Source organism: Heterocephalus glaber, unplaced genomic scaffold (genome assembly GCF_053883595.1).
Source record: "Heterocephalus glaber isolate CG9 unplaced genomic scaffold, H.glaber_assembly_v1.0 deba00001504, whole genome shotgun sequence".
NCBI classification, from domain to species: Eukaryota; Metazoa; Chordata; class Mammalia; order Rodentia; family Bathyergidae; genus Heterocephalus; species Heterocephalus glaber.
In genome coordinates, this window is record NW_028258324.1 from 54,756,126 (window position 1) to 54,783,890 (window position 27,765).

Here is a 27,765-nt window from a genome sequence, read left to right on the forward strand (position 1 = left end):
GGAATATTGAGATCCCCTACTATAAATGTGTCATATTTATTTAACTTCTTAAATTACACACACACACACAGTGTTTACTTTATGAAGTTGAGTGTGCCAGGGTTTGGCGCATATATGTTTATAATTGTTGTCTCTTCCTATTGAATTGTACCCTTAACCAACATGTAGTGACCTTATGTGCTTCTGATCAGTTTTGGCTTGAAGTCCACTTTGTCTGAAACTAGGATAGCTACTCTTGCTCATTTTCAGGCTTCCATTGCAAGGGATATTATTTTTAATTCTTTGGGTTTTAGTATATCAGTATATTTTTGTATTAAATATTTTCTTGTATATGGTATACCCTTGTATTTTGGTTTTTGATGCAATCTGAGAATCTTTTTCTTTTGATTAGGAACTCAAAAACCATTCACATTGAGAGTTATTACTGAAAGTTAATGATTTGTTGCTGTTCTTGCATTATTTTCCTCTTGCTGATTCCTTCTTTTTCCTTCTACTGAAGTGATCCTCCTTCCTGGTGTACTCATTCATTCGATTTTTTTAGCATTATTGGTTTCATTGTCTCTTTTGAGAATATCCTTGAGAATTTTTTTTTGAGTGCTGGTTTGGTGATCATAAATTTCTTAAAGTTCTCTGTTGTTGAAAGTTTATTTCTTCATCAATTTTGAAAAATAATATTGCAGGATGTATCAATCTAGGTTGGAAGTTGTTTTCTTTTAGGGCTTAAAACACTTCCCTGTAAGCTCTTCTGGCATTTAAGGTTTATGTTGAAAAGTAATTCTGTAATTCTAATGGGTTTACCTTTATAAGTGATATGTTGTTTTGCTCTAACAGCTTTTAATATTCTGTCTTTGTATTGGACTTCTGGGATTTTGACCATGATGTGTTGTGAAGTTCTTTTCTGCTCTTATTTCTGTAAACAGGGTTTTTTTATGCTATTTGTGCTGTCTTATGAGTTTTCTCTTTTTCCAATTAATCTTAGATTAGTCTTTTTTGTGTCGTCTAGTAGTTGTTGGATCCATTTTTCATGATCTCATTGTTTTTAAGGTATTTCTGAGTATATGATCTCCTGCATCAGGCATATTTTCTAGTTCTGACACTATCTTCACATTGGTCACTTCTACTGACCATACTTTCTTTTTAATGTTTTAATATGGAATTTTAATATACTTTATACAAACAGTCCAAAAATATACTTTTAAAAAAATAAACAACAAGCACACGAAAGCCAGAATATCAAGGGTGTGCAAAAGCCTCCACAGAAGCCGTAATGAAGCTCTGGGGTCAGAGACCCCAGCTAGACAGTACACTAGCATGTAATCCTTTAAGTTTAAAGTATGAGAGAAGTGTCTCTGGAAAGTGTATTAAGTGCTCCACTCAGATAGTCAGCTATATGTGTAAAGGGGCGAGGAATCAGCATTTTCACACAAGGTCAGCTCTTTCTGAAGAAAGTTGAAGGAACCTTATGAAACCTGGACGACCCCTCCCAATCAGTTGCCTTCATCCAACAAGGGGTGTGATGGAGGTGCTGAGAGGATGGAAGCCTGCTGTGTGAACCGACAAATACTTTCAATAGAAATTTTGATCCTTTGGATTTCTGTTTGTACCTTTTCATGAACTCCAATTCATTACTAAATTAATCCTTCATGTTTTGTATCATTTTGGTTAGCTCAACTAGCTTTCATTAGTGCCTTCTGCAAACTCACTGATCATTTTGTTTATTAAGCTCATTATTTCTTTAGTTATACATTTTTGAGCTCACAGAGCACCTTTTATTATTTTTCCTCTTTTTTTTTGTCATTCTGTATAATTCAGCTTTGTGGCTTTCAACTTCTTTCCCATTATTGCCCCATTGATCAGCTCTGGGGAAGTTAGGAGTTTTGGAGGCAATTTTTTGTCTTCTCATCTTGTGTTTCTGTTTCTTTTAATGTGCTGAGATTTGTGGGTCAACTATAGTGGAAAACACCTCAATGTCCTGAATTAATTCAAATTATTTACCTTTCATGATCCTTTTGACTTTGGGAAAGAGCCAGAAGTTGCATGGTTCCAGATCCAGTGAATAAACTGGATTGAGGACACACCAGGTTTCTATATGCCTGTTCTTTCACTGGATGGCACTAGATAGTGAGTGTCATTCACTGCATATCACACCATATAAAGATACTCATAAAAGTTAATTTATGATCATCAGTTATTCAGCAATCATGGAATGTGCTTGAGAATCTTGGCAAGTGAAGAAATTTAACCTATAATTTACTTCCAAATATAATATAATGCTTGTAAATATTAATTAACTATTGATCAAGTTTATATAAGGTGATATCTTGAAATAACTAGAGTTTTTATTTCATTTTATCTTCATGTTTGAGGGCCAATCAATTTTAGCCTTCAAGTTCCAAACATTTCATGTACATACTTATAAAAAGCCATTATTCCCTAACATCATACTTTTATATTCATATTGCCTGTTGTATAAAATAGACCTTCTTAAAAGATATGTATGTAGGGCCAGGGATTTAGCTCAGTGGTGCCACCACCTTCCTCGGAAGCACAAGGTCCTGAGTTCAATCCCCAGTACCAAAAATAAAAAAGTATGTATATGTATATACTATAAATAGATTTAAAGGAACAAGACTAAGCTACAAGGACAAATGCATTGTTATATTTTTATATTTGCTATATTATATTTTAAATTTTCATATTTTACCTGATCTCAATAAGCAAATTCTAATCTTAACAAGAACAACACCCAAGGATACTATTGCAGCTTCTTTTCTCATGACTTATAATATCTTCAAGTGTAGAAATGACTCTTTGTCATTTACTTATTACTTCATGGGATTCAATGAAGCTTGACATGCTATTGCTTCCATGCACAAACTATCAAGAATTAAAGTTTTAAAAGTGTTCATTTTTTAAAATACTCATTGAAATAAAATGACATTAAATAAAACAAAAACACCAATCATTTTATATTTTCCAAAAGCTATGACAATACTCTTGCTATGCTGCCAGAAGCATAAGGCAGGAGATGCTAACAAGAAAAAAGGAATTTCTTTTATCTAACTATAAATGAGATTAAGTCCCATACTTCATACACATCTAAGTAGATTTTGCAAAGGAAACGCTTTCCTTGGAGAAATACCTTATTCAAAGTATAAAGATATCCAAGCTTCAATACTTTAAATAGTGCTCAGTTTAACCTGAAAAGCCAATTATCTGCGAAAACACCCAGGAAATCGGAATGGAGTCAGGCATCAGAATCAAGTCACCAACATTTCTTCCCTGACTTCTGCCAGCTATTTCATTTTGCTTCTAACTCTGTGAGACTGAGATGTGGGGCAATAAAAGAAATAATGGTTTTGCCTGGGTAAATCTTTCCATCAAGCTTGTATTAAGCCTTATAAGGTGCCACAGGAATAAAGAGTAAGCATTCAGCATAGACAGGTGGTTGTAATCCAGTCAATAAATATTCATCCATTTATTCCTCATTAGTAGTGAGAATGTGCTCTGTTCTTGACTCTCAGGAACACAGTGGATAAGAGAATATCTCTGCTCCAAAAGAAGCTCAAAATCAAGAATAAAGCTATAAATGCCTATTTATAAATTTTCATCAATATATTACAGTAGAGAGTGCTGAGTATAAAATGAGTATAAAATAGTAGCATGTACAAAGTAGAATAGCAGAACAAGAGAATAGAGAGATTAATAATAGCTACAAAAATCAGGAAAAAATAACTGGAGAAGTAATATTTGCTTTGGGTTTTGAAAGAGGAGTAGAAGTTTACTGGGGGCAGGGGGGGGTCATTCCTAGCAAAAAGAAGAGAAGATACAAAGATATAGGGGCTGAAAGAACAATTGTATTGGGGGAACAAAAGTAGAAATTCATGTGTTCACTGAACACTAAATATGCATAGTTTCAAATTTTAAAATGATAAATAATTTTTCAGGTTGCCTGCTGTTGTTTTAGAGTTTTTCATTGTTGCTTGGTTGATCATTCCTACTTTAATATGGCCACCAGAACATTTTAAATTACATATTTGATTTCTAACCATTATGTTTTTATTGGACAATGCTACCCCCTAGAGTATAGAAAACAAATTTTAAGAAACTAATCATATGACATAAGGCTGGATAAATAGGCAGAGGCCAAATCATGAAATTCCCTTTGTGATATGGAAAGTAGCCTTCACTTGCACTCTATAACAATGAAAGACCAGGCATGGTGACAGTGACATTTCAGCAATTGGAAAATCTTGAGAAGTTCTTGAGGGAGGAAAGAAGCTGTATATGAGACTCCTGAGCTAACTAGAATTCAAAGGTGCTGAGGAAAGAAGGTAAATCATTTCACTAGTAAAGTAATATGACTAAACCACAGAGATGGACAGAATGTCATTTCTATCACTTAGGTGATCACATATGGTTTGGTGAGGAGATAGATTGGATGGAGTAACCAACAGCCTAGAGCACAGTGCACACCATTTTTCAGTGTCTTGCATCATAAGTTCTCATCAACCAATAATTAGGACTTGATATTTCCCAAAGGAGACAAGCAATGATGCCTGGCTGCTCTCTGTTATAAATACTAGTCACACTGGGCTTGGTAATTTAATGAACAGTTTTCCCACCATTTAGGCCTTATCTTGTAAGGTAATGGTTGTGCTCTCTATGAAAAAGCAAGAAAGTGCTGGAAGTGATATTCTTAAGGCAGCAGATGGCACGCTCTCCTCTACCTCAGTGCTAAAGGTTTTAATGATGGGAGAAGATGTCTTTTACAGAGAATCAAAGATGATTGGTAGGCCAGGGATTTAGCTCAGTGGTTCTGCCACCTGCCTTGCAAGCACAAGGTTCCAAGTTCAAGCCTTTGTACCAAAAAAAAAGATGAATGGTGCTTTGCAGGAAAGTAAATAATGCTGCATTCTAAACTGTACCTTGAAATGTTTATGGCAAGTTCTAGAAATCTATCCTCAGGAAATGACTTGGGAGAAGGAACTAGTGAGAAATATATATATATATATATATACACACACACACATAGGTAAACACTGCAGCATCAAGTGTAAAATTAGAAGCTAAATGCTTATAGATATAGGAATGGGGAAGTTCTTTTCCTTTCAATCTATAGAATATAATTCAAACATCAAAAGAATGGGAAATTCTTATTGGCTAAGAAACAACGAAAATATATAATTGAAATTATTTGTATAGTATAATTGTTGACCTGTATATAACCTATATATAAAAGTATATTATAAAAGTATAGATACATATGAATGTTAGACTGAACTTTTAAACCAACAATGAACATAGTTAATTTAGAGTGCTGAGATTTTTAATTCTTTTAGTCATTTTTTACATTTAATTAATATTTAATTGCCCAAATATGACAAGAGAGCTTCCCCTCCTAAAAGATGCTTAAACAAAATGTACCCGGGCACCTATATTTTGGGTGACTTTGAAGTAGGGAAAGAAGGTTAAAGTGCCTAAAGACTTCCAAAAAGTTACTCAGTGATCTGGCAACTTGGCCAGTGTATTCTTTAGAGGTACTGTTGAACTTGATGGAGCATCTCTGGCCTTCCTGGGAAATGGGAGAAAAACAAGCTACTCTAAAGGTAATCCAGAGTATGCATCCAAAGCACAAGAGTTGTGTTATAATGACAGATAGTTGGCAGGATAACCATTATTATCACCGGGCCCTATAGAGGCCATGTTGTTTGCATTAGGGAGAAAAATGGGTTGCTTTTTGCCCTCTATGTCAGCAGTAGGGCTCAGAGGGAAGCATCAAGAGTATATGGCAGTTTTTAGTGCACCACTGAGGCATTACTGAGAGACTCGGTGTGCTGTTGAAAAGGCAAGGCACATCTGAATGTGTACTGTGTAAATACCGTATATTGAAACCCCCTTGTTATGCAATCCTTGTGCTGCATAGTTATGCAACTTATCTTCCTTACCATTATAGCAACTTTAGACAGAGATTACAGTCTCTTTTTGCACAGGAGAAAACTGAGACCAAGAGATTCTGTATTACATTTAAGTTTTTTCAATAAGGAAAATGCTGAGTTGGAATAAAACTCAGTTCTCTGATGCCAGGTTCCTTTCCCTACACTGCTTGGCACCAAATGGTCCCCTGTCCTGGAACGTGGCATTCAATGTCTCCTAGAGAAACCTGTCCTAAACTTTATATTCTGAGGGTTAGAGAAATGAGAGCATAGCAAATACTATGGCTGGAGTTACTCTAAACTCTTCCATGAAACTTCTCTGTTCCACAAACACAGAAAATGAAGCCCCAAAACCTAAGATTTTATTTTAAAACAATATTTTCGCAGTCTTCCAATGCAACTGTTTGGGGATAACTGTGTCTGCCCAAAATTCATAGATTGAAGTTCTTACCCCCAGGACCATAGATTTGACTGCATTTGGAGACAGACCTTCCAAAAGGTAGTTAAGTTAAGATGGGCTATTGAGGTGGACCTGATCCAATATGATTTGTGGCCTCATAAGAAGAGGAAACTTGGACACATACACAAAGGAAAAATCACATTAAGAGAGAGGGAGAGATAAAGGCCACCTACCAGCCAAGGAGAGAAACCTCAGGAGAAGCCACCCTTTGTGGTACATTGTCATGGAAGCACTAGCGGACTAATAACAGCCCTTCAACTATGGCCTTAAAATAATTCTGTATGGGAAATTGATATCACAAATATTGTCACTTTCCAATAGAAATTGTGACCTGGAAAGAAAGGACAGAAATACTTGAGAGCCCTCAAAACATTTAGGTTTTGGTAAAATGAAAATATTGTATGATGTCCAAGAACAGATCTTCATTCTAAACGTGATTCTTCCTCCTGCTGGAGGTTAAGCTAAGTAAAATACCTCTTGTGTAGAATTACAGAATATTAGCGACTGCTTTCTGAGCTTATCTCACCTCTTCTCATTACATAGAATAAATAGCAACTCAAAAGAAATGGATTTTTATCCCATTGCACTGAAAATCACCAAGTAACCAGCAGCTCTCAGCGGCCACAGAGCTTTCACACATTTAGCTATGAACAGAACTCAGAATGCTCTGAACATTTTCTTGACTTAGAAATACTACAATCAAAATCTCATTATCACAATCAAATCTTTTGTCTATTTAAAATTTATGAAAATCGCAAAGATTTACAAGATCTTGACAGGACTCTCAGGATTTAATTATTTCTTAAAAATTCTTTTTCTTTAAAGTCCTTTTCTCTTATTTCCAGTAGATGGCACCACTTCAACAACAAGGCAGGTGGAAAGGACAGGCAAACAGCCAGAAACCTTCTGTCAGGAATCAGAGGTTCTCCTATCATTGCCTACAGATCAGCATTCTTCACATTCCCTGGGAGAAATGCAGATTCATGGCCCCCACTGTATACTAACCAAATCAGAACCTCTGGGGCCTGGCTGTGTATGTTTTAGCAAGTAATGTAGCTGATTCTGTTGCATGCTAAAATGTGAAAACTGCTGATGAAGAAATCATACACATACACACACAGGTTTGCATAAAAGTCAGGCAAATTTTCATGTTGAGGCAATTTAAAAATATACATCATAAATGCTATTTCTTAATGAATGCAACGCTCTTTTGTCAAAATTAATAGCATGCGCAAACTTCATCAGTCCTGTTGAGCTTATTATTATTAATCACCTACCATGGGCCTAGTCTTCACATGCATGAACGTACATAATCATCACCACAACTACTCATGCCTAGTCCTCTTAGCTCTTGTTTTATAGATGAGAAATCAGAGGCTTTCCTATCACAAGACTCCCTTTTGGTCCATGGCAAATAAAACATGTCTGTTTCAAGACAGGACTCAAAGTCAGCTTGGTCCTAACATGTAAGCCCATGATTTTTCTCTTTCTGCTCATGTAGCATTGCCAGATTTAGCAAACAAAAATGTGGGATGCGCAGGAGAAAGGGAGGAAGATGGAGAAGAGGCTCACATAGTTATCTCCCCAGAACTCCACCACCCAAAGTAAACTAACTTTAAATGTCAGATTAACAACCAAATATTTAATTATAAGTATGCCCTATGCAATATTGGAGACATACTGAAAAATTATTTGATATTTACTAAAATTTAATTTGCCTGCAGAGCCTACATTTTACTTGGTAATCCTCTTGCCTCCATCAGTTAGCAATCCAATTCATTAAAGAATAAAAGGCTGGGAAAAGGTCTTCCCCGGAGGCCTTGAAGACTGGCCCTGAGCTTGTATCTCCCTCCACAAGCTAAATGTTAACACCATCATGGGCCAGTTTATACATATGTGACTGCTGGGGAGGTAACCGGCTAGAATGTATGCTACCCAATAGGACTGCGGTCCAGCAGCAAGTGTTACATTCGAGGCCCCTTTCAGAAGTGAGATTCTACAATTCCATAGGAAAGATAATGTGAGACAGGTTACCAGTTTACTTTTTTCCCTATTGTTTGCAATGCTGATATAAATCTGGATAAAGCAATAAAAAGTACTGAAAATTCAATAAGTATGTCATTTACAGAATTTTTACATTTGATTAGGCTGTTGAGGGTAGGAGTAAAAAGTAGAATTTTGTAATTAGTAAAGTATCATAGAATTCCTTTAATCCAGTACAGGTATTGGATTCCAAATCTCTTATTCAAGTCACCAACAGAATATTCACAGCAGAGACAATGTTACTTATTTACAAACAAGAACATATTCTTATCCATAACATTAAACATGAGATATAGAGAAATTGGTTTTCCAAATTATACATGTACTTGCTCATTCAGTGTTTATTGAACACCTAGGAGAAGTAAAAGCTCTTCTCTCATTATGACAGACATATACAATTCACATGGGATGTTATAATTATGCAAAACTTTAAATAATTTGTTCGGGAACTGACTTCAAGGCAGGTTGCTAAAGCAAGGATGTCATCCAACAGCTCCTCTTACTGTGCCTACAAAAATCATTACAGCTCAAATAGATGCATGTATCAGCCCATTTAGCAGACATGTATTAATTTACTATTATGCACCAGGTCTTGAAAGATGGGCTTACATGCAAGAATAAAAGGATAGGGAAACACATTTATATGTAATGATTCAGAGTAATGGGGCCATAAACCTCTCTATGTCAGAGCCTTGAAATGCAAACAGTGAGTTGGAGGAGGGTGTTAGATAAATAGTTGTATGGAAATCCAGGAAGGCAGGCAGGGGGATCTGATCAGAAAATTCCTGCAGTCTCGATCCTTGGACTTTCATTATCCTGCATCTAGCCACACACACACAAAAAAAACTATTTCATCTGCTTGGTTTTGAGTTAACCCAAATGCTGTCTTCTTTAGTAAATAATTATCTTCATTATTTTTTGTTCCCTGACATTAATTTGTACATGCTTAGAAAAAAAGTACTTTTAAGTATTAATTATGACACCTAAGAAGTTGGGGGTTTCCAAACCATTAGTAATATTAAGCAAAAATATACATCTATCTCCTTTTGTATTAGGCTCACAGATCTTCACATTATGAAAAAAGTTTTAAATACTTAGTCTTGAATTTCCAGGTGCTATTTTTCATAAATCCCGATAAACAGTCTATATTTTATACACTGAACAACTGTACATTGTGTTTTTCCACTAAAGTTATAGGGTTATTAAAAAGTGCATTTATCCCCCATCACTAATCCAAGCTCAAGCATTTGAATAGGGATACCTTGGGGAAGTCCTCTTCCCTTTATTCCATGGACAAGACCAGTAAGGCAGGGGTAAGTTGGCACAGGTGCCCTACTAGGAGGATTAGGCAGTGGTAGCTCTAGTTTATGCTAAGTCATGGAGAACTTTGCAGTTTGTGTTGTATTGTCCAGCATCATTACAGGCTTCTTTGTCATAGCCATTGTATGGAAGAATTGAAAACTATCCACCCTAAGAAATATGGGGGACCTAGGGATAAATCACATCATCTAGCTAGGATTAATCACCAGATGATTCATCACAGCATTACTTCACTCTGGGGCTGAACCCTGGACTGTATACTAGAGGTCTGGCATTTTATCTTTACAAGCCTACATAAAAACATACGTGACGATTTCCATTTGACAGACAAAAACAAAATATAAGGTGAGTCACCTAAGGAATGGTGAGGGATCCCCAAACCTGATCTATCTAAGCAAAGCCAGTTCCACATTCACTAAACTGCACCACTTCCCTCCTGTGATTGTTCATTTTAGGTGTCAACTTGGCTTGATTAAGGGATATATAGGTATCTGGGAAAGCACTATCTCTCTGTATGTCTGAGGGTGTCTTGTGGCCTGTAAGTAGGTGCACCAAGCGGGAAGATCTGCCCTCAGTGGAGGCAGGCACTACCTAATCAGCTCAGATAGAGCAGAAAGACAGCAGAAAGGCAAATTCACTCTCTTCTGGAGCTGAGACCTGGTTCTTTTCCTGCTCTTGAACATCAACATTTCAAGTTTCTCCAGACTTTGGACTTTGGGATTTAGACTAGTGGCTTCCTAGGTTCTCAGGCTTTTGGTCTCAAGATAGAGTTGTATCATCAGCTTCCCTGGATCTGCAACTTTCAGGCTTGCAGACTCCCCAGGTTCCAGATGGCCTGTCATAGGGCTTCTCAGCCTCCATATCTGCATGAATCGTCTCTCAGCTATTCCTCTATCCATCTATTTATCTCTTTTTGCTTCTATTTCTCTGGAAAATCCTAGCTAATATACCTACTTCATACAAAATGTTATAAAAACAAATAGCAAAAGCACACTTTGAAGGAAAGGAAAAGAAGAGTTGCAAACGGGCAACTTTAGTCCTGAGTGTGGAGCAGGTGGCGCTCAGAGCAGTGAGACTACTTATTATATAAATAGTAAAAGGATATTTAGCAGTGCCAGTTAGTCTTCATTTGTACCTGATTGGAGGCAAATTTCCGTGGCATTTCTATGAGCCTTGTGATGGCTTTTGTTCAGGATGATTTTTCCAAAGATGTGTGCATAGCAAACATCCTTGAAAGGTAGAAATAGCTCCCCTCTCCTAGGGCAGAGGAAAGATTTGTTTCCTAACCAGGATAATACCTTCCCTAGGGGTCAAAAGTTGGGCTTGTTTTCTAGCATCCCTTTTCAGGGTATTCTTGTGCTCAGTGTTCTTCACAGCCCATTGTACACTGTAGACACAGTACCCATCTAGACCTGTGAGTCTGCATTGGCTCCATGGAACCTGGAGGTGGGGGCAAGAGGAGCTAATGCAAACATGAAGCTTATACCACCTGTTGTGTGCTAAGTAATAAACCATCTACATCCTCTTATTGTCTTCTTAGCAACCAAATCTGTAGAAGTGTGGAGAACTGAACCAACAACTGTCTGCTGCTGCTTAAGTACTGCTTAACAGAACTGCCTGCTCTTGCATCCCTATCCATTCCCCACACTTCACTGTCCTGCTCTGAGCCTAACATCTCAAAACTGAACTGAACACCTGGGCTTCCTTGCCCCTGACTTCCTGATCAGAGTTGGCCCGTAGGAGGTGCTAGGGAGATGAGCAAGTGAGAAGAGAGCAAGGTCAGGGAAGTTACTCCTCTATCTCTGTGGCTGCAGTTCCTTTTGGCAGTGCCTCTTTCATAGCCAGACTCTGATCACATAGTACTTGCCTCTTGACATGTCAGGCCTAGAGAGGAAATTGGTGTGTCATTCTTATGAGACCTAGAATATGTCACTATCTCTCATTGGAGTCTTTCACACTACCAAAATCTCTATAAATAGACATCAGGAAAGCTGTACACAGTTAAACTTATTTGAATATGCTATCTTGTTTTAAAAAATAATTTAACAGTTCTTTCTGTTCATGAAACACAATTTATACACATATGTAAAGAAGATTGCTTTTAAAACCTTTAATCACCTTTCATTCTTGTCTTACTGAGCCATTGCAGCTAATTTGGACTCACAGTAGCACACGAATCCCAAAAAGGCAAGGATATTTGCCATGATTTTCAGTACTCAAGGGGATGGCTTTGCCTGATCTATGTTGCAAATGGGTTTTCACTTGCTCCTGGCTGTATTGCTTTGATACCTGTGCAAGTCCTGTGGACGTCTATTGGTGGACACTGTAAAGATACCATCTGCCAATATTCAACCCACTGCACCTCTTCCAGCAGATAACTATGGTTCCTAGTGTGCAAGTAACAAATTTCAAAGCTTGGCTTGGTTAAGTAAACATATAATAAAGTAAATACAGCCATAATATAAAACTATTACACATAGTATCAGATCATTTGGGGCAACATCGAAGAAATTCAGAACCATAGTTTCTAGTTAGAAGGGATCTTTAGTAAAACTTTTTCATTTAATGACTCAAGAAATATCAATATTGCATAAATTCACTTTAGTCCCTATTAAAATCACCTAGTTTTTCTTTTCTTTAATATGATTCCAACTCGTCACCAGGAAAGAAGTTTCAAGAATATTCTAAAGTTCCAAGTTGGTGGAAAAGCATATTATGTCAATAGCACATATAAGGAGAAATTTAATAAATGATCTATTTCTTTTTTTTTATCATGGAAATAAGGTTGCTAAGCCTCTCTAGGTTCCAGGGAATAAGGGATGTCAAGTTTCAGTTTAACTCCAATTACTGCATTACTACATGCTTCTCCACCTGGAATTGGCCTGATCTATGCAGGGAGGATGCAACAATGCAAGATATCTATGGCATTCATTTTACTGGAAGATTTGAAAAAAATCAAGTGATTTCTAAGAACCATTCCCTTCTCCCACAAACAAGGAAGAAAAAACAAAGAAGAGCCAGGAGGCAGACAATCCCCAGGAAACAGGTCACTCCTTGCAACTTCCTAGCAGAGCATCTTAGTCTATACTTGCTGCTATAACAAAACAGAGTTAAGTAAATTATAAAGAAGAAAGATTTATTTTCACAGTTCTGGAGGCTGGAAAGTCAAAGTTCAAGATGACAGCATCTATCTTCTTTCAGTTTAGGATACTAGACAGAACTTCAGCATTAAGCTGTGAGCCATTTTACAACACCACAATCACCAACAATAAGCACAGACATATGAAATACGTGGCACTGAATAGACTGTGAAAAGGTTGCTTGTTTACTTGTTTACAGCATGGACTAGAACAAGCAGACAGAGTAGCAACTTGTTCAAATTCTCTCCTAGTCTGCAAATGTGTGTTGGAAAGAAAGGAATATTTTTAGAGCACACAAAATGGAGTTAGGAGGTGCTGGTTAGATGAGCTGTCATGGACATCCATACCCAAAGTTTTTACCTGGCTGCTTGCCCATGCATACCAAGATGTAAGCAGACTTCTTGGAATACACTGAATCACCGCTCCCTGGAATACTGTTCGCTACTTTCTACAAAACTGCTCAACTGAAACATTCCTCTCCCTTTAGGAGTAACTGCCCAGAGACTGTTACCAACTAATAGAATACCTTATCCTTTGCCAGCACAAATTCAAAATCCTGACAAACAACTGATGTGAGTGAGCTCCCTCGGCTTTTCTGTGTGTTTTTAAGATTTGGATTTTTTTAAATTCTTTAATTGGTACATTGTAGGTATACAAAACAATTACATTTTTCATTGGGAATTGCACTTTTACATAAAGCATCTTGGTTCTTATTTTTTCCCTATTCCTAGCCCTCCCTTCACCCCCTCCACCCTTCTCTATTTACAAAGACTTTTATTTCCATTTTTTCCATTTCTCATCATTTTTCCTTTCCCTTCTTTCCTTTCCCCTGCCCCTCCCACTACCCCTACCCCTTTGGACCTTTTCTTCCTATTTTACATTATTGATTATTCATTTTAATCATTGGTACATTTTAGGTATACAATATAATGACATTCATCATTGGAAATTTGCACCTTTACATAATCTCTTGGTTCTTATTTTTCAACCTTGCCCAGCCCTCCCTTCAACCCCTCCATTCTTCCCTATTTACAAAGATTTTGTTCCCATTTTTCCATTTTCTCATATTAATCCCATTCTCTTCTATCCTTTCCCCTACCCCTCCCACTTCCTTGCCCTTTGCCCCTTTTCTTCCTATTTCACACTACCTATTATACATTTAGTCCTTATTTACACTTTCAGTTTCTCACACCAGAGAAACTATTCGGTATTTATACATGTGTGTCTTATTTATTTCACTTAAGAGTATCGCTTCAATGTGCATCCACTTAGCTATAAATGTCTCTAATTTCTCATTTTTTATGGCTGAGTAGTACTCCATTTTATTAAAAAAACACATTTTCTTTATCCAGGCTCCAGTTGATGGGCATTTGGGCTGTTTCCAAGTTTTAGCTATTACAAACTGTGCTGCTATGAATATGGATGAACATATATCACTGTGGTATGATTCTTTTAATTCTTTGGGGAAGATCCCCAGCAGTGGAATAGCGGGGTCAAATGGGACTTCCAGTCCTAGTTCTTGGAGGTATCTCCATACTGATTTCCACAGTGCTTGCACCAGTCTACACTCCCACCAGCAGTGGAGCAGATTTCCTCTTTCCCCACAGCCCCACCAACATTTGTTATTGGTTGATTTCATGATAGCAGCCATTCTTTCTGGAGTGAAGTGGAATGTCAGCATTGTTTTCATTTGCATCTCTCGAATGACCAGTGATGTTGAACATTTTTTCATGTATTTATTTGCTATTTCTACTTCTTTGTCTGAGAAATGTCTGTTCATTTCACATGCCCATTTTTGGATTGGGTCTTTAAATTGGGAGGTCTGATCTTTTTCAGTTCTTTATAGATTCGAGATAGTAGACCTTTGTCTGAGGAAGAGCAGGTGAAGATTTTTTTCCCACATTGTGAGTTGTCTCTTCACACTGCTGGTGGTTTCTCTTGCTGTGCAGAAGCCTTTTAATAAGAAAAGATCCCATTTGTTGATTGTTTGTGCTAGTTTATGGGCAACTGAGGTTTTGTTCATAAAATCTTTTCCTACACCGATGTCTTCAAGAGTTCTACCTAACCTCTGTTCCAACTGGTTCAGAGTTTCTATTTTAATATTTAGATCTTTAATCTATTTTGGTTTTAGTTCAGTGCATAGTGAGAGATATAGGTCTAGTTTTAATCTTTGGCAAGTTGAAGCCCAATTTTTCCAGCACCATTTATTAAAGAGGCTATCTTTCCTCTAGTGAGGGTGTTTGGCTCCTTTATCGATGATGAGATGGCTGAGTGTGTCTGGAGTTGTTTCTGCATCTTCTAATCTGTTCCATTGGTCCTCAAGTCTGTTTTTTTGCCAGTACCATGCTGGTTTTATCACAATAGCTTTGTAGTAGAGTTGCAGGTTGGGGACTGTGATACCTCCTGCCATGTCTCTGTTACCTAGAATTGCTTTTGCTATTCTGGGTCTCTTCTTCTTCCAAATGAATTTTTGGATTGTTTTCTCAAGGTCCATGAAGTATGCTGCTGGGATCTCAATTGAAATTGCATTAAATTTATATAGCAGTTTTGGAAGTATGGCCATTTTCACTATATTAATCCTTCCTACCCAGGAGCAGGGAATGTCTGTCCATTTTCTGATATCATCTTCAATCTCTCTTTTCAGAGTGCCATAGTTTTCAGAGAAGAGGTCTTTGATTTCTTTCATTAGGTTGATTCCTAGGTATTTTAGGTTTTGGGATGCTATTGTGAAAGGAATTATTTGCCCTATTTCTCTCTCAGTGAGTCTGTCATTGGTGTAGAGGAAAGCTATTGATTTTGTGTGTTGACCTTGTAACCAGCTACTTGACTGAATTTGGTTATTAAGTCTAGAGGACTTTTGGTGGAGTTCTTGGGGTCTTCTATATAGAGTATCATGTCATCTGCAAATAATGACAATTTGACTTCTTCATTACCTATCTTTATTCCTTCTATTTCTTTCTCTTGTCTGATTGCCATGGCTAATGTTTCCAGAACTATATTGAACAAGAGTGGTGATAGTGGACATCCTTGTCTTGTTCCTGATTTTAGTGTGAAGGATTTCAGTTTGTGACCATTTAGTATGATATTGGCTGTTGGTTTTTCCTAGATGGCTTCTATCACTTTGAGGTAGAGACCATCTATTCCAATTTTTTGTAGGGTTTTTATCATAAATGCATGTTGGATTTTGTCAAATGCTTTTTCTGCATCTATGGAGATAATCATGTGGTTTTTGCCTTTGGCTCTATTGATATAGTGTATTATACTAATTGATTTTCGTATATTGAACCATCCCTGCATCCCTGGGATGAATCCCACTTGATCAGGGTGTATGATCTTCTTGATGATCTTCTGCATTCTGTTTGCCATTATCTTGTTAAGGATTTTTGCATCTATGTTCATTAGTGAGATTGGCCTATAGTTCTCCTTTTCAGTTGGGTCTTTCTCTGCTTTGGGGATCAAGGTGATGCTTGCTTCCAGGAATGAATTTGGGAGTATTGCTTCCCTTTCAATTTCTTTGAAGAGTTTAAACAGTAGTGGCAGCAGTTCCTCTCTAAATGTCTTGTAGAATTCAGCAGTGAAGCCATCAGGGCCTGGGTTTTTCTTAGTTGATAAGTTTTTAATTACATTTTCAATTTCATTGGTTGATATTGGGTTGTTCAAAATTTTTAGGTCTTCTTCATTCAACTTTGGTAATTCATATGTATCTAGGAATCTGTCCATTTCTTCTGTGTTGTCCATCTTATTGGTGTATAGGTTCTGGAAGTAGTTATTGATGATCCTCTGGATTTCTGCTGGGTCTGTTGTCATTTCACCCTTTTCATTCCTAATTGCATGGATTTGGGCCTTTTCTTTCCTTTTTCTGACATGGTTGGCTAAGGGTTTGTCAATTTTTTTGATTCTCTCGAGGAATCAACTCTTGGCTTCATTGATTTTTTGTATCGTTCTCTTAGTCTCCATTGCATTGATTTCTCCTCTGATTTTTATAATTTCCTCCCTTGTATGAGCTCTGGGGTTGTCCTGCTCTTCTTTTTCTAGAAGCTTGAGGTGCAGCATCAAGTTGTTTAATTGGGCTTGTTCTGTTTTCCTAATATGTGTATTCACTGCTTTGAATTTCCCTCATAAGACTGCTTTCATTGTGTCCCATAGATTCCAATATGTTGTATTGTCCTTGTCATTTAATTGAAGGAACTGTCTGATTTCTTCTTTCATTTCCTCTGTGACCCATTGGTTATTCAGAAGTGTGTTGTTCAGTTTTCATGTGTTTATGAAATTTTTTGAGTTTCTTTTGCTATGCATCTCCAATTTCATTGCACTATGGTCTGATAATATACAGGGGATAACTTCAATTACTTTGCACTTGCTTAAACATGTTCTATGTGTGAGTATGTGGTCTATTTTGGAGAATGACCCATGTGCAGCTGAGAAGAATGTGTATTCTGATTTTGTGGGGTGGAAGACTCTGTAAACATCTGTTAAGTTCATTTGTTCAAGAGTTCGATTGAGTTCTAGTATTTCATTACTTATTTTTAGTCTAGTTGATCTATCTATTTGTGACAGTGGGGTGTTGAGGTCCCCTACTACAATTGTATTAGTGCATATATGACTTTTCATGTCCTTTAGTATTTGTTTTAAATAGTTGGGTGCACTAGTGTTTGGTGCATAGATATTTATGATTGTCATCTCTTCCTCTTAGATTCCTCCCTTTACAAGGATGTAGTGTCCTTCTTCATCTCTCTTCATCAGTGTTGGTTTGAAATCTACTTGATCTGTCAAGAGGATAGCTACTCCTGGTTTTCTTCGGGTTCCTGTCACATGGAGTATTGTTTTCCACCCTTTAACTTTCAGTCTATGAGTTTCCTTTTGAATGAAGTGTGTTTCTTGTATGCAGCATATTGTTGGATTTTGCTTCTTGACCCATTCTGCCAGTCTATTTCTTTTGATTGGTGCATTGAGACCATTAACATTGATGGTTATACCTGAAACATATTGACTTGTCATTGTCATGACTTTTTCTTTTTGTTGGGTTCTCCCCCTTTACATTTAATTTCTTGTCATGCCAGATGGGTTCATTCTGCTTTGCTTCCTGGGGTTGTGATCCTCAATGTCTGTTCCTAGGATATTGTGTAAAATTCTTTGGAGTGCTGCTTTGGTATTCATGAAGTTCCTAAGGTGCTCTTTGTCACAAAAGTATCTTATTTCTCCATCCATTTTGAAAGATAGTTTTGCAGGGTACATCAATCTGGGTTGGAGGCTGTTTTCTTTTAGGGCTTGGAATATGTCACTCCAAGCTCTTCTTGCCTTGATGGTTTGTGTTGAGAAGTCTACTGTGATTCTGATGGACTTTCCTTTGGATGTGATTTGTTTCTTTTCTCTAACTGCTTGGAGAACTTTGTTCTTCTGTTGTGTTTCTTGAATCTTAACAATTATATGCCTATGTGTAGATTTTTTTTGATCAAGGCTATTTGGAGTCCTATATGCCTCACTTATCTGTATGTCAAGCTCTTTTCCCCTCCTTCGGAAGTTTTCTGCCATTATTTCTGTGAAGAGATCTTTTATGTCATCTGCACTCTCTCCTGTTTCTTCATTGACTCCAATCAGTCTTTATGTTATTCTTCTTTGCATCATCTAGCAGCTGCTGCATTGATTTCTCATGTTCACTTATAATTTTGAAGCATTTTTTCTTTTCCTGGTCACTAATTGCAATCTTATCTTCTATATCTGAAATTCTGTCCTCACATTGGCCCATTCTGCTGTGTAGATTTTCAATGGAGTTTTTCATGTCCTAGAAATCTATTTGCATCTGTTTTATGGATTCCATTTGTTTCTTATGTTGGGATTCCATCATGTTCCTGAGCTCCTCTCTAGATTTATTAATCATGTCTTGCACTAGGGGCACAATTTCTCCTGTTATCTGAGAAATTATTTCTGATTTCATTTTTTTCAGATCCCCTTTTGTTGCCAGTTCAGTGGGTCCAGGTGGTTGAGTATCAGAGTGTTCCATCTCATTTCCCTTTGGGGTTGCTGTAGGTGATCTGGGAGTCTGGTTTTGAGACTTATTTCTGTGTTTTCTCATTTTGACTGGCAGGGGGGCTGTTGGCACCTGCACAGATTACTGCCTCTGAGCTGGGAGAGGTGGGACAGGGGCCAGGAACATTGGTAGGGATGATGGCCCAAAAGCCCTTTCCTGTGGGCTGGGAGCAGCGGGAGGGATGGTGGCAGGGAAGCCCCTTCCTCTGGACCAGGAGCAATGGGATGGCGGCTCAGAACCCCCTACCTCTGGGCCAGCAGTGGTGGGAGGGTTGGTGGCCCTGAAGCCCCTTTCTCTGGGCCAGGAGTGGCCAGGACAGAAGGTGGCCCAAAAGCCCTTTCCTCTGGGCTGGGAGCAGCAGGAGGGATGGTGACCAGGAAGCCCCTTCCTCTGGACCAGCAGCAGTGGGACGGTGGCTCAGAAGCCCCTACCTCTGGGCTGGGAGCAGCGGGACTCAGTACTGTGGTCTGGTGGTGGTCCGGTGTCCTCTGTGTCTTTGTAGTGTGGAACCAGGTGGCTGTACAGAGGAGCCGGGTATGGGGGCGCCAGTGGATTGTTCCCAGGGTGCAGGCTGTTTTGGCATCTTCCACCTGACTTGGGACCTGGGCAGGGTGTGTGCAGACCTGCCTGTCTGCAGTGGGCTGATTCAGCGTCTTCCATTTTTAAGTTTTAAATATGACTTGCATTGTATGCAACATCAAAGCATAGACCCAAAAGTGACTGAATCTATTGCTTCCCAGATTGCAATCCTTCTCAGCCATAAATAAACATCTTTCTTTTATGTTCTCATGTAGTGATGATAATAATAATAATACAACAGTGACAGTGAGTGAGCTAGGAGATTGTACTTGCAATTTATCATAAAGGACGGGTAGATCTTGGCAGGATGGAACTGTGCAAGGGCAACACAAGCAGAGGAGGCAACCCAAGCACAGACCTGGTGGTGAGAAAGAAACTGCTGTGCCCTGCAAGTGTAGTTCAACATTCCTGCAGCACAAAGTGTAAATCACAATTGAGGGGGAGAAGAAGAGAGAAAGGTGAATGTCCCTAGTGTCCATCATTTGAAATTATGTACTTTATTCACACAACTCAACTTGTCTCCCATGTCTGCCAGATCTGGGCTGGACATAGCCGTGATCAATAACATCCAGGTTCTCAATTGACTAAACAACTATTTGGAGATTCTTAGCTCCATTGAATCAATAGATATTTAGCACTTATTAGGCATCTAAGTGCAGTAATAAGTGATCCTATCAAAATCCTATGGACTTTTGACACAAATGAAATGGTTATTATAAACCAAGGTCAATGCATCTATTGGCCAGTCTCCACCACTGGCGTCTCTTCCAAGAACCGATTTTTGATTCTCTTCCAGGAGTCTGAATCCAAAAAAACATACATCACTGTGGTTCAAAATCAAGCCTAAACCCTACACTGATGAACATGAACCTACACAGATATGTGTTATGGGGAATGTAGCTTCCCCATACTCTGCTTCAGGAACCTTCCAAGTCTTCCCCAAACAGCCATACAAAGGTAAGTAAAAATGGAAGGCTTATTATTCTAGTGAGACTGCAAGGTAGATTGCCTATCATTCAGCGCCTGTCCCACAGCCAGATTCTTTTCTCTAAGCTCCTCTATGTGGAAATATGACCTAAATAGAATTCCTGCCTATTTTCTTTTAAGGGAAGAGCTTTGAAGAAGGGAGAAATAGTCTTAGCGGTTTGAATAATATGAAAATAAGATATTTTGTTTCTTTCACAAAGAAATTATATTCCAGAAATAGATAAGTATTTTTAAAAGTAATTAATAAGAGACCATCCAAGAAGGCCTATGCTTAGCTGCACATGGTTTAAAGCCTTACTGTTGCCACCTTGAAAGTGTTAATGATTCTTGAGGAAAGGGTCCACATTTTCATTTTGCACTTCCCCTGCATGTGAGCATGCTACTCTTCTCCGTGGCCTGCCAGTGAGCCCTCAGATGGATAAGCACTGAGTAAATAACCGTTCAGGAAATGTAAGTGGAGTAGGGGGATTTACACCAGGCTTCGTGTATGTGCTGCCGAAGTGAGCACAACACCAGGCTTTGAATAAGATCGGAGAGTTGGATAATTGACATAAAGGGAGAGGGAAGCCTTAAAATTCTGAATTGATACTTTTGCTTAGAAAGCACCAAAGAAACAAATAAATAATAATAGCAATGGTAATTTAAATTCTGAAATAATCTCCCAAAACAATTCCAAAAATTAAGTTAATCTTTTTCTTTGCCTGTTTTTCTTTGACTTAAATAGCTAGTGTGTTTCCTTTAATCCACATTGTTGTTCAGCCTTCAGAGAGAATTTAATACAGTACATAGCCTAAGAAATAAGTTCTTGATTATCAGAGAACTCCACAAGGTGTCAGCCTTGGGCTAAAATGATAACTCCAACACTGAGAGATTAAATTTTTAAAAATGAAGATCTCAAGCCTCTATTTTAAGTTCTGTTTCAAAATCTGTAGTAATATAGGTCTCTCCCATTTGTTGAGGCCCTAGTATGTGTTATAAGTTTACTCTTTAATTCTGAACTATACTATAAATGTTTATGGCCCTTCAGAATTCATGGTGATATCCGGAAGTGGGCCTTTGGAATGTGGTTAGGGCATGGAACAGGGCCCTCATGAATAATATTAGGGTTTTTACGAAAGAGGCCCAAGAGGGACTCAGAAGCAGACACCAGTGAGAAAGAAACCTCTGTTGTTTAGGACCCAACCAGTCTATGGTATTTTATGATAGCTATGTTAACAAGCTAAAACACTCGCTAATTAGTCTAATCCCCATTTTTAAAATAAAAAACAAACTAAAGCTCATAAAATTTAAGTCAACTTGCCAAGGCATCAAGCAAACACAATAAGCAAAGGAGTTGAAAGAGTAGGTACACAATGAACTCTGGAATCTCTCTCCTGTCTATCTCTATTCCATGTCAGTTTAGGTCACTGGAATGCCATGCAGAGTCCAATAAGCATCAACACAGCAGCTGCCCTTTCCTGAGTGAGAGTACAACAGGACACCCACTATAACCATTCTCAGGGATGCACAAACCTACTACAAAGGCACTGGTGTAAAATCTCATTGTTTTAAATCATCATTTATTATTGTTATTTAATATTATATTCATTTCAAAGATAACAAATGACATAAATCATAAGCATTCGTACCACTGGTTTCTTTATTTGGGGTGAGGTGAACTCAGAGCCTTGCACATGCTAGGCCAAGTACTCTTCCTCTGTACTACACCCTCAGTCCTATACCTGTAACTTCTTGACCAGAATTTAAATTCATCAGTCCCTGATTCAACAGGAAGTTCACCTTGCTAAATGTTCTGGTTAGTACTATTGCTAAGCCTTGAACAAAGATCCTCTTGTTCCAGTTTCTTGTCATTTGTATCCATTGCCTTCTTATGCTGAACTCTGGCTTAGGAAAAAAGGAATTAGCATGAGAATATTATCTCAGACTATGAAGCAGGGTGCTGCAAGTATCACTCTATTAGGATGGACCAACTCCATCCTAATAGGACGGTGTTGGTTTTAGCATTGAAAGTCAAGTATCCCAGGAAATTTCTCAATCATAGACAAACTATATTTTCACCTGTGAAATGAGCTATCATCTCAGGGATTATCACAATCCCCAACCTGCAACTCTACTACAAAGCTACTGTGATAAAAACAGCATGGTACTGGCAAAGAAACAGACTTCAGGACCAATGGAACAGATTAGAAGATGCAGAAACAACGCCAGGCACACTCAGCCATCTCATCTTCAATAAAGAAGCCAAACATCCTCTCTAGAGGAAAGATAGCCTCTTTAATAAATGGTGCTGGAAAAATTGGGCTTCAACTTGCCAAAGATTAAAACTAGACCTATATCTCTCACTATGCACTGAACTAAAACCAAAATAGATTAAAGATCTAAATATTAAAATAGAAACTCTGAACCAGTTGGAACAGAGGTTAGGTAGAACTCTTGAAGACATCGGTGTAGGAAAAGATTTTATGAACAAAACCTCAGTTGCCCATAAACTAGCACAAACAATCAACAAATGGGATCTTTTCTTATTAAAAGGCTTCTGCACAGCAAGAGAAACCACCAGCAGTGTGAAGAGACAACTCACAATGTGGGAAAAAAATCTTCACCTGCTCTTCCTCAGACAAAGGTCTACTATCTCGAATCTATAAAGAACTGAAAAAGATCAGACCTCCCAATTTAAAGACCCAATCCAAAAATGGGCATCGGAAATGAACAGACATTTCTCAGACAAAGAAGTAGAAATAGCAAATAAATACATGAAAAAATGTTCAACATCACTGGTCATTCGAGAGATGCAAATGAAAACAATGCTGACATTCCACTTCACTCCAGAAAGAATGGCTGCTATCATGAAATCAACCAATAACAAATGTTGGTGGGGCTGTGGGGAAAGAGGAAATCTGCTCCACTGCTGGTGGGAGTGTAGACTGGTGCAAGCACTGTGGAAATCAGTATGGAGATACCTCCAAGAACTAGGACTGGAAGTCCCATTTGACCCCACTATTCCACTGCTGGGGATCTTCCCCAAAGAATTAAAAGAATCATACCACAGTGATATATGTTCATCCATATTCATAGCAGCACAGTTTGTAATAGCTAAAACTTGGAAACAGCCCAAATGCCCATCAACTGGAGCCTGGATAAAGAAAATGTGTTTTTTTAATAAAATGGAGTACTACTCAGCCATAAAAAATGAGAAATTAGAGACATTTATAGCTAAGTGGATGCACATTGAAGCAATACTCTTAAGTGAAATAAACAAGACACACATGTGTAAATACTGGGAATGTTATGTGATTTTGGCAGTGGAATTTGTGAATCTATAGAAAATTTGGACTTGATTTACAGGAGAATATTGATGGCTCACCCACAAGTAAAAAGATGATGGCTCATTTCTTTTTTTTTTATTAAATTCTTTTATCGGCACATTGTAGGTATGCAACACACTCACATTTCTCATTGGGAACTGTACCTTTACATAATGCATCTTCGTTCTTATTTTTTCCCCATTCCTAGCCCTCCCTTCACCCCCTCCACCCTTCCCTATTTACAAAGACTTTATTTCCATTTTTTCCATTTCTCAGCATTTTTCCTTTCCCTTCTTTCCTTTCCCCTGCCCCTCCCACTACCCCTACCCCTTTGGACCATTTCTTCCTATTTTGCATTATCTATTATTCATTCTAATCATTGGTACATTTTAGGCACACAATATAATGACATTCATCATTGGAAATGTGCACCTTTACATAGTCTCTCTTGGTTCTTATTTTTCACCCTTGCCCAGCCCTCCCTTCAACCCCTCCATTCCTCCCTATTTACAAAGATTTTGTCTCTATTTTTCCATTTTCTCACATTAATCCCATTACCTTCTATCCTTTCCCCTAGCCCTCCCACTTCCTTCCCCTTTGTCCCTTTTCTTCCTATTTCACATTACCTATTATATATTTAGTCCTTACTTACACTTTTCAGCATCTCTCAAATGACCAGTGATGTTGAACATTTTTTCATATGTTTATTTGCCATTTCTACTTCTTTGTGTGAGAAATGTCTGTTCATTTCAGATGGTCATTTTTGGATTGGGTCTTTAAACTTGGGAGATCTGATTTTTTTAAGTTCTTTATAGATTCGAGATCATAAACCTTTGTCTGAGGAACAGCTGGTGAAAATTTTTTCCCACATTGTAGGTTGACTCTTCACACTGCTGGTGGTTTCTCTTGCTGTGCAGATGCTTTTTAGTAAGAAGAGGTCCCACTTGTTGATTGTTTGTGCTAGTTCATGGGCAACTGAGGTTTTGTTCATAAAGTCTTTTTCTACACCAATGTCTTCAAGAGTTCTACCTCACCTCTGTTCCAGCCAGTTCAGTGTTTCTGTTTTAATATTTAGACCTTTAATCCATTTTGATTTTAGTTTAGTGCATGGTGAGAGATATAGGTCTAGTTTTAGTCTTTGGCAAGTTGAAGCCCAGTTTCTCCAGCACCATTTATTAAAGAGACTATCTTTCCTCTAGTGGGGGTGTTTGGCTTCTTTGTTAAAGATGAGGTTTCTGAGTGTGTCTGGCGTTGTTTCTGCATCTTCTAATCTGTTCCACTGGTCCTCAGGTCTGTTTCTTTGCCAGTACCATGCTGTTTTTATCACAGTAGCTTTGTAGTATAGTTTCAATTTAGGGGTTGTATTACCCCCTGCCATGTCTCTGTTACCTAGAATTGCTTTTGCTATTCTGGGTCTCTTCTTGTTCCAAATGAATTTTTGGATTGTTTTCTCAAGGTCTATGAAGTATGCTGCTGGGATTTCAATTGGGATTGCATTGAATCTATATAGCAGTTTTGGAAGTATGGACATTTTCACTATGTTGATCCTTCCTACCCAGGAACAAGGGATGTCTTTCCATTTTCTGATATCCTCTTCGCTCTCTTTTTTCAAAGTGCTACAGTTTTCAGAGAAGAGGTCTTTGATTTCTTTTCTTAGGTTGATTCCTAGGTATTTCAGTTTTTTGGATGCTATTTTGAAAGCAATTGTTTGCCCTATTTCTCTCTCAGTGAGTCTGTTATTCATGTAGAGGAAAGCTATTGATTTTTGTGTGTTGTCCTTGTATCCAGCTACTTGACTGAATTTGCTTATTTAGTCTAAAGACTTTTGGTGGAGTTCTTGGGGTCTTCTATATAGAGTATCATGTCATCTGCAAATAATGACAATTTGACTTCTTCATTTCCTATCTTTATTCCTTTTATTTCTTTCTCTTGTCTAATTACTGTGGCTACTGTTTCCAAAACTATATTGAACAGAAGTGGTGATAGTGGACATCCTTGTCTTGTTCCTGATTATGTTCTTTAAAAAAAAAAATCACAAGCAAACTGATATGGTTAGCCACCCTGGCAAGTAGGTGACCTTGGTTCACATGGTAACTATGTCACCTTGAGAAAGTCACCCAGCCTCTTAAGGCATGGTAGGTAAAGTGAAGAAAGAGAAGGAGAAGGAAGGAGAGAAGGAGGCAGAGGAGGAGCAGCAGCAAGAGGAGGAGGAAGAGGAAGAAGAGGAGAGAGAAAATGATTTGCTAATTACTTCATCAGGTCATTGCAAAGATTACATGAGGTACCTATACAGTGCTTAGCACGCAATATTTTAGCTATTAATATTATTACCTTTAACCTCTTAGTATTCTCTCAGCCCATAATTCTTCAAGAGCCTCTGGTTTGGAGAGCTGCTTTGTTCTTGCTAATCCCTTCCAGGAAAGAGAAGCTCTGCTCCAGAACCTGAGACACAAAGCTGACACAAACCTCTGTCTATTCTTGTTCTTCCGATGTTGCTTGCTCCTACAACGTCAGCCTTCCTACCCAGGGAGTTTTTGAGCGTTCTTTACTTTTAAGCATCAGTAACCATTCTGCCAGCTCATGCTCCCCAAATAAAGCCTCAGTGCCCATGAGATTTCTCCTTTCAAAGAGCCAACCTGTTTTCACAAGGAACAGTAAGTAAACTTAAGATTGGTAGTACCCAAGGTCTGAGTGTGGCAGAAAAATGTACACTCGGATTGTATTTACTGGTATAACATAAATCTAGCCTTGAGAATAATTTGGTTGAATTGCCCAATAATCCTTCTCAATCCAACTTCATCTAATGTCCTGTGTAATTAACGATCATTTTCCAGCCAAGCATTTAATGGCTGTCATGTTTGACTACACTTTGACACATATATCTTCATCACTTTGGTAAATATTACATTCTTCTACTTTATAAAAGACACAATGCATAATTAGATTCTGTTTCATCTTACAAAATATAATTACCTTTCTTTGCAACAAGAAAAAGAAAACATGGCCAGAAGTGATGCCAGTTCTATTTTCTTTTTTCCATCTTAAGTACACTTGTGTTTATGTTCAAACACATTAAAAATATATGTACGTGCCTCTCTTAGGAAAGCTTGTCAAAACAGTCTAGCTTTCTGTTATTTACTACTCAAAATTCATAACCAAGTGTGCACAGTTAAAAATCATGAACTTTATTTTTATCATCTAAAGAGATATTCAAGAGTTTACATTTCTTTTTCATAGGATATCATCTCACTAGATTTTTAGACTTTGTCATTTTACGGAAAATCAATACTTTGGAGCAGTAATAGTTACATTTTTGTACTTTGTCTCTTAATCTAAAATGTCTTTTTTTACCAATAAATGACTGATTTGAAAAGGAGAACCAGTTTAGACATTTCTCAGTGCAAATTTTTGTGTGGCTAAAGCCTACCTTCACAGGATTTAAATTAAATGTCATGTTATCATAGAGTACACTTCATTCCCCCTACTGCAGTTGAATCTCTCTCTAATCCTTTTGTGAAAGGATATAAAGTGCCCCTCCCCCAAGAGTTACATTCCATCCCCTCTGACTCTGGAAGAAAACAGCCATCTTCAGAACACTGGCTGACTGCACAGACAGTCCAAAGGAGAAGCTAGGGGTGGAGTTCAGCTGGCATCTGCATCTGAAATCTTGATCCACGTGCCATGACTGAACAGAAAGTCTCAGAGAACTAAATGAAGTATCAGAACAGATATAACTTCCAGCCTTCAGATTTTATGACTCAATATCACTGAGTGGACTTAGGCTGGGGATTTAACTCAGTGATGCTGCATCTGCTTGGCAAGCACAAGGTCCTGAGTTCAATCCCCAGTACCAGAAAAATAAATAAATAAATAGATGATAGATAGATAAATAAATAAATAAATAAAGTGGGCTTGAACTATGTAAATTACAATGTATACATAGGAACAGGTCTGTAGTACAGAAGTA